Below are 6274 nucleotides of genomic sequence, written 5' to 3' on the forward strand. Positions count from 1 at the left end.
AAATCTAATAATTTGAAATTGATGATTTAATTATCAAAATAGGCTATTTATCAATAGAGATGAAATTAATTATCTGACTCACATAGATATGATATATACATGACACGAAAGTCTCCTTATCCGAACGTGACTTGTACTTAACCTGAGAGTTTCCTCATTCGAGCAACTTAGACTTGAACCAAATTGAACGACGATCTATTTGCTACCTCCTTTGTATTGTACGTAAACTTCTCTCTGAATCCTTTGTTTTCTACAGTATTTTTTTCACACACTCTATACACATAAAGTGCAATAGACTTTATTTTAACACGACTCTCTTCAAATCTATTCCTCAATTCTCAGGACACTTTAAAGAGTCCCTATTAAAATATCCAAACACTATAATTGTTTCCTACACTATTATTTATAACTCCCCACAAATAAGACTTTTCAATGTTCTTTTAGTTTTTTTTTTTTAATGCTGAGGTAAGTGAGGTTCAGTGGCGGATCCAGCGGGGGTTCAAGGGGTTCAATTGAACCCCGTTAGATCCGGAAAAAAAAATAGGAATCTTATTTAAAAAAAATATATAGAAAACCTATAAATAAAATATTTGAAACAAATAAATACTATGTTAGGCGCGAGCTCAGTTGGTTTAGTAACTCTCAAATTGGACAACAGACACGGGTTCTCCTTCTAGGACGCGCAATTTTACATTTTTTTTCTTTTTTCTTTTTTCTTTTCTCCCTTTTTTTCCCTGTAACTTTCGTTCTTTGTTCCCTTTCTTTTGTCAATTCTCACAAAGACACAAACTGCTAAAACCCTTACTATCTTTCTCCATTTTTTCTCACTTCTCTGGCCGCCGCACCGAGACACGCCTGTCGCCACTGCTCACAGACGAGGCCATGAAAGCGACGCCAACGATCTGCTGCTAGCCTGCGTCGAACTCGAGGTAACTTTCTCACAACTTACTGTTTTTTATTTTCAATTTCTGTCTTTGAGTTTTAAATTTGAGTTTTTGAGTTTCTTAATTGAATAATTGTTAATATCATAATGTGTTGATTCACTTGAATACTTGATTGTTAAATGAATTATGAATTAATGTGCAATTGTGCAGTAGATGTAGTACTAAATACTAATTAATTTCTTATTTAATTATTGTAGTGTACTAGTGTGTGACCCTGAAAAGTTTGGAGCATTTTGTAATTTTTATCAAAAAAAAATGTATTGTATCTTGACATTTAATTGAAGTTATGTATTGTTGTATCGGATTATTTTATTTTGCAATTTTATTGAAATTTGGACTTATTTTGTTGTTTACTTGTGTATTGGTATTTATTTGAATACTCTATTTTATACTTAAATACCCAATTTATATCCGTGCATTTGGATATCGGGTGTTTGATAAATTTCGAACCCGATCCACCACTTTGTGGGCAAAGCATGCCACACTCTTATAGTCCTATGAAGTGCAATAGTGGCTCTTGAAGGCTCAAGGCTCCCCTTTTTTGGATTATTACAAGGAAAATGGTCCTTAAAAATCATCTACTCCTATATATCAATGGTAAGAGATTTGGACTTTTGGAGGACCATTTGTGCAACTTTAATCAATTAAATCAAAAAGGAAGTACTAGCTTAGGGAACGAAATAAGTGAAAGTTTGCTTTTGAAGTTATTAGAAAAGATATATGATAGAATTGTTAAGGCAATCTTCTCTCAATATTGTAGCATGTCATATATAAAGAAAGATAAAAGCTATAACACTATTCGATTGGCTTCTTTATAGACGTGACAAGAGCAAGTCTTATTGAAGAAGGCTAAGCCATTTATAATATCATCCCTAAGCAGCTGGATCTTACAAGGGCCCTTACCCTACAAGGGCTATACAATTGATCTTTCTTAGAATTTGATAAATGAGAAATTAATTATTGTACCCCTTAAGCACATATTAAATACAATCTTTGTTTGGATTTATAATAGAAGTATACACTATAAAATCAGTGTGACACTAAGTATTTAATGAGGAAATACAAGTTAAATCTTTATGATTGACAAAATATTTTAATCATAAAGGTAAAACCAACATTTTCATGAAAGGGCATGTTCTCATACAATTATTTTCAATTCAGTTCAGTTCAGCTCTAATAAGTTCAGTTCACTTCAGCTCCTAATTTCCTTCTCTTATAAAATATTCATTTTAGTTCAGTTCAGTTCAGCTCTAATAAGTTCAGTTTAGTTCAATTCAGTTCAGTTTAGGTCAGCTCTAATAAGTTCAGTTCAGTTCAATTCAGCTCTAATAAGTTATGTTCAGTTCAGCTCAGTTCAGTCAATGTGAACATATCCTTATTTGGGATGTTGTTGTAAATTTACTTGAATGAATTGTAAACTGAGTAATAGCTCCGTTACTTTTTTCTTCCTGTTTCCTCCATCCTCCAAAGCTTCCTCCATCCTACATTGAAGCTTGCTCCTCCTTGTTCCTCCTCACTTAAAGCTTCCCCCTCTTAATTATTGCTCCCCTGATACCCACCATTCCCACGATTTTCAATTCCATCTTCAAATATGTATATCAAGCTCAAAACATACTTTAATAGAGGACGTACGTGCAGTGGTCACCCCATCCTCTAGGGTTGACAATGCCTTTAATTTCGCCCTTTATTCATAAGGTTTTCGTTGAATTATCAAAGATGGTACTATTCGTTGGTGTATATAACAATAACAATGCCATTTGATTGACAAATCTCGGCCATCATAAAAATTAACGGGGGCTAGCTCCTATTTTATTAGCTGAGGAAGTTAAGGAGTGTTCATTGCTACATTTGTTATTTTTTGTTTTTTAATTGATCCGCATTAGCTAGTTTTTACGTCTTTCAAATTACAACTTTAACCATTAATACATGTATCTAATTATCTAAAATTAAAATGTTTATATATAAGTTAATATGAAAACTTACATTGAGACAACATCTATAACATTTTATGTAATAACATTTGTTTTGTAAATAATTAGCTAGAAATGTTTGGTCACGGTAAGGTATGTACATAGTACTGTTAAAATTCAATATGGAATTGAATAATTTAAAAAACAGATCGAGTGCATACTTATCTTTCTTTGCCATTACATGGATTGCTTCTTGTCAATGGTTCAACTATATACTCAATCTATTTTTGAACAATAAACTACTTCGTGCATTTAATCTCGGATTTTTAAAAAGATATTAGCTTATGTATCATTATTATTTCGTATTTATTAAGTTGTTATCTTTTGATATTTAATACTAAGAGTCATAATCTGTGAAAAGACATGTCTAATCTAATTTATATATTATCTTTTAAAAACAAATTATTGGATACATTATCTCGCTAGTAATATGCAAAATAAATATATGCTCTTTAATTTCCATTCAAAGTTCAAGCTTAAGTGTTTTGGACTTAAGTTCTGTTTTCATACGATTATTTTCAGTTTAGTTCAGCTCCTAATTTATTTCTCTTATAAAATATTCAGTTCAGTTCAGTTCAGTTCAGCTCAGTTCAGTCAATGAGAACATACCCTTAGTTATTAGTTTGATGTGGTGTATTGTGTTTTTTTAATTATCTTATCTCTTCTAATATGATTTAATTATGGTAAAAATAAGTTACAATTATAAGTTTTTAATACAAGATGAATAGAACAAATTTTAAGGATATATTTTGGCATCCCTCCATGCATGCCTTCACATAGTTAGGTGAATATGGTTGAACATTGTCTCATCAAAGTCTTTTTATTAAGAGACGTGTGAAAAGCTACATATTTGCACGTTCAAGAATTGTCTCCACGTTATAAGCCATACTTACATACATAATACATTAATTTAGTATGAAAGAATAAAATGTTTAAGAGCTTGATGTAGATAGAATTGTTTTTCTAATAAAAAATTAATCATGTATTTTAATATCCAAGTTATGATTTTGATAGTTCGTCGATATTTGGGCCCAGTTTGATTTAATGTAAAACATTTTCAATGGAAAATTAGTTTTTATGGAAAACATATTTTCAAGGAAAAACACAATTGCAAATTAGTTTTCCTTTGTTTGGTTGCATACAAGAAAAGTTCAAGAAAAATAAAAAATAAGAGTGGAAATGTAAGGATGAATGAGAGGGAAGTAAAAAAAGAGGTAAGGAGGAGAGAGGAAAATATGGCTTCCCTTGTTTTTAGAAGGAAAATGTTTTCCATCATTAAGGATGAAATTTTCCACCCTTGAAAAATTGTTTTCCACTCCTTAACAAACCAAACAAAGGAAAATGGGAAAAAAATGGAAAATTCATTTTCCATGAAAACATTTTACATCAAACCAAACAGGCCTTAGTATATAATTAAATTGCTTATTGTATTATTATTTGCCATCGTTTTTATATTAAACTCTATCCTTTTCATGATTCATGACGTAATGAAAGGGATACCCTTTTCTTATTAAGGCTTAAAAAATGCAATTATCCAACCAAGAAATACTTGAGCAAATTTTTTTAATATAGTTTGATGGTGATGTTGTTTCTTTATAAAAATGTTGTTTAGATTAATAATTTGGGTTTAAATGGCACGCATAATGACGAATGGTGCTTATTGATATACTGCTCAACGTATTAATATTGATATTGACATTTTTTTTTTGCGTTTGGTAGACGGGAAAGAAAAGCGACAATGTACGTATTTGTGGTATATCATTAACTTATTTACGTGTTTGAATCAAAATGAAATATATTTACTATTCTACTTACACTAAAGTCGTCTTTTCAAAGAAATAAAAAATTCCAAACAATTTATAACCTTAGATATAAAAATTACTCTAGGTAAAAGCACTACTTTAAGTAGCATTATGTCTAGGGCTGCAAACGATCCGAGCCGAGTTTTTACTTGTTCGAGCTAAGCTTGATAAAGATTTCAAGTGTTCGAACATGCTCGAGCTTGAACGAGCTTCATAATTTTGTACTGTGTTCGAGCTTTGTTCATTAAGGTTTTGCCTTGTTCGAGCTCGGCTTGAGCTCATTCGTTTGTGATTCGAGCTTGAGCTTGAACAAGCTCTAATGTGAACGAGCTCAAACGTGAACGAGCTCAATTAAGCTAATATTAATCAATTTTGAAAAATTATAAGTATACTCCAATAAGAAAAGTTGTTTGATGATATTTATCATAACAACAAGATAGGCAGTAATAAGTATTTGATATTATAAATGAGAAATTTGAGCAAATATACTATTCATTTTTTTAACAATAATACTCCATATATTTTAATTTTATATGATACTCCGTATTATTAACATGGCTAATTTGATTTTATACGATAATTGATTATTATAATTGATTTGGTTCCATATTAAAATTGTACTATTTTAAGAATAATTAAAACAGTGAAATTAATTGTTTCAAGCTTGAACGAGTTATAAATGAGCATTATTATGCCCCAAGATTAACGTTTTATTTTTCTTTTATTTCTTGGGTTAAAATTTCACATAAAATTGTAGACCAAACTTGCGAAACAGCAAAAGACGACATCATTGTTGATAAAAAAGAATCCCTAATACACCTCATGATGATTGTTATAATAGAATTTAATATACTACTCATAACAGCAAGGTGCATTTTAATGAATTCTTACGCTGAGAGCCTAAGATACAATAAGATAAATAAATATATTTAGTTGAGAGCATCACTCGAATGAAGAATTGAAGACATGTCGAGTATGAATTAAGGTAAAACCTCTACAGAGTTTTTGTGGTGCAGCAGGCCACACGGTGTGGCCTGCTGCCAAGTCAATAAAATAACGGATTCAGACACTCGTATAACGGAGTTACTATTCACTCGCATAACGGGGTTACTGGTTTTGTCAGGGTTACTTGTATTTTTTGGGGGTTACTGGTTTTATCAAAGTTACTTGTATTTTTCGGAGGTTACCGGTTTTGTCAGGGTTACTTGTATTTTTTAGGGGTTACTGGTTTTGTCAGGGTTACTTGTATTTTTCAGGGGTTACTGGTTTTGTCAGGGTTACTCATATTTTTCAGGGATTACTTGTATTTTTTTCAGAGGTTATTTGTATGGATTACTTGTTCAGGAGTTACTTGTATTTTCAGGGGTTACTTGTATTTTTTTTGAGGAGTTACTTGATTTTTTTTTTTGGGGGGGGGGGGTTACTTGTATTTTTTTTTTCAGGGTTACTTATATGGGTTAATTCAAGGGTTACTTGTATGAGTTCTTTATTTAAGGGTTACTTGTATGAGTTAATTATTCAGGGGTTATAACTAGGGATGTCAGTGGGGCGGGTCAAG

At 31.2% G+C, this 6274-nt stretch overlaps 1 long non-coding RNA gene across 1 annotated transcript; it reads left to right on the forward strand.

The window, feature by feature from the left end:
* Positions 1-380: 380 nt before the first annotated feature.
* On the forward strand, positions 381-1256 carry LOC110725880. The gene is made up of 2 exons (XR_002512246.1): positions 381-929; positions 1142-1256. It is a non-coding gene; the product is annotated as an uncharacterized LOC110725880 (long non-coding RNA).
* The last annotated feature ends 5018 nt before the right edge of the window (positions 1257-6274 follow it).

The sequence above is a fragment of the Chenopodium quinoa genome, unplaced genomic scaffold (genome assembly GCF_001683475.1).
Source record: "Chenopodium quinoa cultivar QQ74 unplaced genomic scaffold, ASM168347v1, whole genome shotgun sequence".
Classification (NCBI taxonomy): domain Eukaryota; kingdom Viridiplantae; phylum Streptophyta; class Magnoliopsida; order Caryophyllales; family Amaranthaceae; genus Chenopodium; species Chenopodium quinoa.